The 6000-nt window shown below is 48.0% G+C and overlaps 1 protein-coding gene across 2 annotated transcripts in view; it reads left to right on the top strand.

The window, feature by feature from the left end:
- Positions 1-2709: 2709 nt before the first annotated feature.
- PLCB4 (phospholipase C beta 4) overlaps positions 2710-6000 on the top strand; it is a 480675-nt gene continuing 477384 nt past the window's right edge. For both annotated transcript variants that reach the window (XM_027560320.1, XM_027560321.1), the window contains exon 1: positions 2710-2809. The gene's annotated coding sequence lies outside the window, so the exon portion shown is untranslated. The remainder of the gene's footprint in view (positions 2810-6000) is intronic.

Here is a 6000-nt window from a genome sequence, read left to right as displayed (position 1 = left end):
TTTATCTCAGTATATCGGGCAAAGAATGCCTTGTATATAAAAGGTTTCAAAAATGTTCGTTGAGTGAATGACTATCTGAAATGTTATTAAAGAAGAGTGAAAGAGAAAGTGTTAGTCCTGCAGTTGTGTCTGACTCTTTCAGACACCATGGACTGTAGCCCACCAGGCTCCAAAAGAATCGAACTGAACTTTGTACTTCAAAATAACATCTAACTATTTAAACCTTCTAAACTGAGATTCCTTAGTAAATAATATTAGTTTGAAGACCTAGCAATGACAACAAATGTTGCTGTGAGTTGGTTTACTAATATGTAAAATTAAAGATAGGCTTAATCTATGACACCCTGAGTGAACCCTAGGGCAGTGGGGTTACTTTTATGGAAATTGGTGTATGTAGTAGGCTGGGGGGAAAAACCTAAAAACCATAAAATAAAACCTTTCTATTTTTCTCTCCTCCTATCAAAAACTAAAGTGCACCCTTTTCCCATTCTTTGATTCTGCACATGACCATGTAACTTTCTTAGTGAATAGGACGTTAGGAAACGTTGATATGAAATTTTATTTTAAACTGGGGCTTGCTCTTGGGAACCAGGATCTCACCATATGGAGAAAACACCCTGTCATCTTAGCCAGCGAGACAATGCTTCAAACTCCACATGTCTCCATCTGCCTGAGTGGAACTAGAGACAACAGCAGACAGCTGCTCTGCTGATTCCGTGGAATGGTTGTTACTTTAGGCCACTAAGTTTCTGTGTAGTTTTTACACCGCAAGGTCTGATACACTATATTTGGGAGAACTGTGTACTAAATTAAGTTCCATTGTTAACACAATCAGGACACACAGATGACATCTTCTAGCTCACCTGTCAACAGGTGATATGCGGAGAATACAGGAACTTAAACAAGAAGTCCTCCAGAACTGGGTTTGAAATTAACTACACTATTTATTGGCTGTGTGAGCAGTTGGTTGGGGCAAACTGCTTAGCTTTTCTAAATCTTAGTTAAATATAAAATAGAGAACATGACTAAAATACTGACCCAACCTCAAAGTCTGATCTGAGGGCCAGCAACATCACCTTGTGGGAGCCGTTAGAAACACAGAATCTGCGGTCCCACCCCACACCTCCTGAGTCAGAATCGGCACTTTGACAAGTTCTCCAGGTGACTCGGGGGCACATTACAGCTTGGGGAGAGCTATCAGCGCCCCGGTGTCACTCAGGATCACCACATCGTGAAGACCTCCAACAGGGAAAAGCCCCACAGCTTTCTCCTGTCTCCCAGGGAAACTCGGTCTAGGCTATTTTTCTGGGCTTGCTCAACATGCAGACAGGCTCGGCGGCTTCTAGCTTTTCTTAGGGCCCAGCTCAAACTGCAGTTTAGGGTTTTAGCAGGAGTTGTTAGCCGGCCCTCAGCCCCCTCCTGCTGAAAGATGCCCAGTTGGTAAACTTGTGATTACCCTCCTCTCAGCTCTGCCTGCAAGAGGTCAGGCTGTGCCAGGGGAACAAGCCTTTCGGGTCTGCAGTCGCCTCTCGTCCTCGGGGCCTGGCTATGGTTCGCGCCCACTTCCTGCTCTCACCCCTCAGCCCGCAGGGGCTGCCAGGCTCGCTCTCTGTTCCCGGCCAGCGGGACCCGCTCCCGGGCTGAGCATGCCCAGTGCGGCCGCGAGTGCGGCCCGGTCCCCAGTGCGCAGGTGCCACGTCTCCGGGTTTTGGTGGCCGCCGGCCGGAGAAGGAGGCGGAGTGGCCTCAGGGAGGAGAGTCCTCCCGGGAGGGAGTCCTGGAGCCGCGAGTTGTGAGGGTCCACACAAAGGGTGATGCTGGAAGGAGCGCCGTGTAACCAACCCCTTTAGTGTGGGTGACTCGGAGTCACCTGGGGCCCGAGGCGAGCTTACGCCCCAGCATCTCGGGGACCGACGTCTGGGGCGGGGGCGGGGGCGGTTGCGTCCCTGGGTTGCACTTGGGGGAAGACTTTTTGGAACCACTTTATCGTTCGGTGCCTCAGTTTAAGACTCCGGGGCAGGGGGCGGGGTGGGAAGGAGAGAGAGGAGTATTTGCTTTGGAAGATTGTTTCAAGGATTCCAGGAATAAAAAGCGTTTAGGACAGTGCCTGAAGCATTGTACGCTCCTGAGGTGTTTCTTAAACAAAATATAAACAAACAAACACCCCTACCCCCGCCAACAACTGTGGGTCGTTAGCTGTCGCCGGATCTGATCCCTCTCCCCTCTTTTAACCTCCTACCCCCGGCCCGGGCTCACGGCCCGTCTCCCTCCAGGATGCCCCCCACTCCTCACAGGTGCTGCTCGGGAGGCGCCACCCTGGGTGCCCCTCGACCCGGCACCAGGCCTGCCTGGCGGCGCCGGGAGCACCGGGGGCGACCGGGGAGACCCCGCAGAGTCCCCCGCGGGGCGGCTTCCCGGACGCCCCACCCACCGTTTCCGGGCGAAGCCCTCCACCCGGCCGGCCCCAGGCCCCCAGCGCAAGGGCGCCCCGCGCCCGCCGGCCCCCTCCCTGCCCCGCGGGATCGCGGCCGGCCCGGCCCCTGCCCACCCCCAGCCGGCCGGGCGCGCCGCACTGGGCATGCTCCGTAGCCCGGGCAGGTTGGGGCTGCGAGGCGACGGCTCGGGATCCGGAGCCGGGAGGCGAGGACGTAGAGGGAGACTCGGGGGCTGAGCCAGGAGAAAGCGGCCGGCCGCTAGGGGCGGCGGGGCCCGGGGCCGGGGCGCGCCGAGCCGGCGGACGGGCGCAGCAGGCCGGCACGGCCCGGCGGCTTGGCCGGGGGCGCCCGCTGAGACCCGGGCCCCTCATGGAGGTGAGGACCGCTCCGGGGAGGCAGGGGCAGGGGCGGGGGCGGGGCGGGCGAGGGGCGGGCTCGCCGGCCGGCGCGGTCCGGGGTGGAGGGGCTGGTGACGCGGGGAGCAGCTAGTGAGCCGCACCGCACACAGGAGCTCACACACACACGCGCGCACACTCGCGCGCGCACCCACTGGGTCTCCAGGCGGCGGCCGCGGCCGCATCTCCGGCAGCAGCTCCGGGCAAAGTGACAGGTAGGAGAAGGCTTTCCGAGTCCCGCCCGAGGATGCTCCCGCCCGCCTGGGCCCGCGGGGCTTGTTTGTTCCCGGCGGGTGCGTCCCGGACGCGCGCGCGCGCACCCAGATGCCCTGCCCCGGAGCCGGTGCGGTGCCGGCCGCCCGGCGCGCGCGAGAGCTGGGGGTCCGCGCGGCCGCCCCTCCCTCTGCAGTCATCGCCCGCTGGGTTTCCTTAGACTCTATCCAGACATTCGCTGCTTCTGGCTGGAAATAGCTCGGCTCGACGTGTATATGATTATTTCGGTTGGAAATAGTTGGCACGGTGCAACGCATGTAAATGTGTATGCGTGTGGCTTGCCTTACCTCTTCTGGGGAAATAATAGGTATGACTGACCATTTCCACTTAAAACAGCACTGATAGGGCGGCACTCCTTGGGGGCAGTGTTCCAGCTTCCTAAGATAATACAAAAGATGGAGACTAAAAGTGTCTTCAGAATTTTAAAGTTGCCTTTTTCTTAACTGATTAGACCCTACGTAGTACTGTTCTCCCTGTGGACTTTGTAGGCAGTTCTGTTACGGAAGTATGAAAATACTGAATCCTTCAGTTTCCCAGTGTGTTTCAGTGCAACTTTATCTAGAATCATAAAACTGTCATTTTTTCTTTTTGGAGAAAAATGCAAATGCACATTATAGTTTCATAAATGTGCATGTGTTTGAGAGATGTCTGACTTTTTCTCTAAAACTTTTGAGGTGATTCTACTTCTTGTTCTAAAGCACATGTTTGAAATTTAATTTTGGCCAAAACATCCATGAAAGATCCATGGATTTTTACTGAAAATGTGATACAAGGTGGCCTGTAAATTAAGTTATGGGTGTGTAGAGATAATCTAATAATTCTGTTTAATTATATTTAAATAATTATTTCGTTGGCAATAATGCCATTCAGACTTTAGCTGTATAATATCTAATACAGAGATAAAGTTTCCCCTTTAAAGAGAAATCAGATTCATAAACTGACCAGTAGAAGCAACTGGTGACTTTACCTGGGCAGTTAACAAAGTGTCTGAGGAACCATGTTCTTCATAAAAAGTCATATTTTATCTGTATGTGTGTGTAAAATCTTAACTTTATCCATCTAGTTTTTTCGAGACTCTTTTCAAGACTCATATATATTAAAAAATATATGCTTGAAACAAGAACCGAATATTTTGTTTGCTTTAAACTTCAGTGGCCTAAGTTATTGAAATCAGGTAGAAGAACAAAAATTTATCTGGGCAGGGCCATGTGATTTAATCTGCCTTATCCGTGTTATGTAATCTAAAATGTTGTGTTTTGATAGGACAGTCTTGCATATTTTTCAGCTAGTGTTTTAATCTATTATGTTATCTTCCTTTTGACGTTTAAAAAATGATGCCATCTTGGGAGAACACCTGTTTTCATAAAAATTCACTTTTTAAAGAGAATAACATTTGTTTTTGAATTGGCATTTTATGGACATGAGACTTGCTGCTGTAAGTGGTAACCCTTTGCATGAAATGTATTGTAACATATGTGAAGGTACCTCATATTCGATTATGAATTACGTTTTCCTCTAATTGCATTATTACTCAACCATTCCAACTTAGTTTTGATTTAGCTTTGATGATATCACTACCTAGCTCTGAATTAATCAGTGAAAATGCTATTCTACAAGTAACTGTCAAAACAAAATTTCCAAGACTCTATTTGATCACTGGGTATACATGAATATGTGTCAGGATAATGCTACCTTTATTTTGCAAATGCACACCCACACAGAGAGCTTTGTTCTAAAATACTCTTTTGCAAGTTTTATATTGGTGTGCCTGAACAATGTGATTGATGTTAAACTACTTCTGTGCCCTGGAATCTTAAGAAGCTGTGTTTTTGCCTTATGAGATGGTGAAACAGGAAAGTTTAAAAAATATTCAGGGTTACCAGAATGATTTTGCAGAAATGGATTTTTAAATCTGTATCACCTCTTTGAAATGTTTCATCCCCCAAGTGGGGATTTAGCCAGTGTCGCGGCCCTCCTGTTTTGTCTTTCTTAAAGAGCAAATCCAACACCTTTAGATTAGTGCGTACCGCTGATTTTAGCAACGTGGGACAGTTACATTTGGCAATCCAAATGAATATGGTATTTTCCTAGGATACTACCAAAATCCACTTTGGGGTTTGATTTATTAAGAATTGATACAATGACTGAGGCTTGACTAATATTCAGCTCTAACCCACCTTGCAAGTTAAAATTGAGGTAAAATTGAGCTTTAGCACTGATATTTTCCTTGAACCCATCACATGGCATGCCAATTTGTGAAAAGATGTGATCAATAAGCCTGTTTCTGGGTTTAGCATCTGCATTTTCTTCCCCAAACTTTCAGGTGTAGCTGGCAAGCTTAAATTATCAAATTCATTCATTCTATTAATTATATCCATGGACTTAAAAAAATATATACATTAGTAATTAGGTGCCAAGGTTGTTTTTTGCTTTAAAAACCTTATGTTGTGAAGAAAATCTATCTTTGTGGTCACAGTTCTTATGTAATATAGTCACAGGAAAGAAAGGTTATGTATTTTGCATATTCTCCACAAATGTCTTTAACAGTAAGCTCAAGTATTTAAGCTTATTGAGCAGATCATGACTCAATTTTCTTTGTTTTTGACCAGTTGTAAAGTACGGATGAAACAACATGTTTATTAGCACGAAGGGCACAGGTTTTTAATAAGCTGTCGTCTATCACAGTGAGTCCTGTAAAACCAAGAACTTGTGTGTTTGATATGCAGAATGAGGTCAAGGACTAGTGGAGATGCTTTAATGATCACAGTTGGTATTTCATGTCCAGACTGAAGTTTCTAAAATGGTTGCTTTTCCCCTTATAATGTGAACTTGTGGGCCTTTTTAGTGTCTGTCAGAAAGACTTACCTACCTATGAGAAAATCAATACCTGTCTTCATC

Source organism: Bos indicus x Bos taurus, chromosome 13 (genome assembly GCF_003369695.1).
Source record: "Bos indicus x Bos taurus breed Angus x Brahman F1 hybrid chromosome 13, Bos_hybrid_MaternalHap_v2.0, whole genome shotgun sequence".
Classification (NCBI taxonomy): Eukaryota; Metazoa; Chordata; class Mammalia; order Artiodactyla; family Bovidae; genus Bos; species Bos indicus x Bos taurus.
Note: the sequence above shows the minus strand (reverse complement) of the source record. Positions and strands in the feature narration are given on the sequence as shown.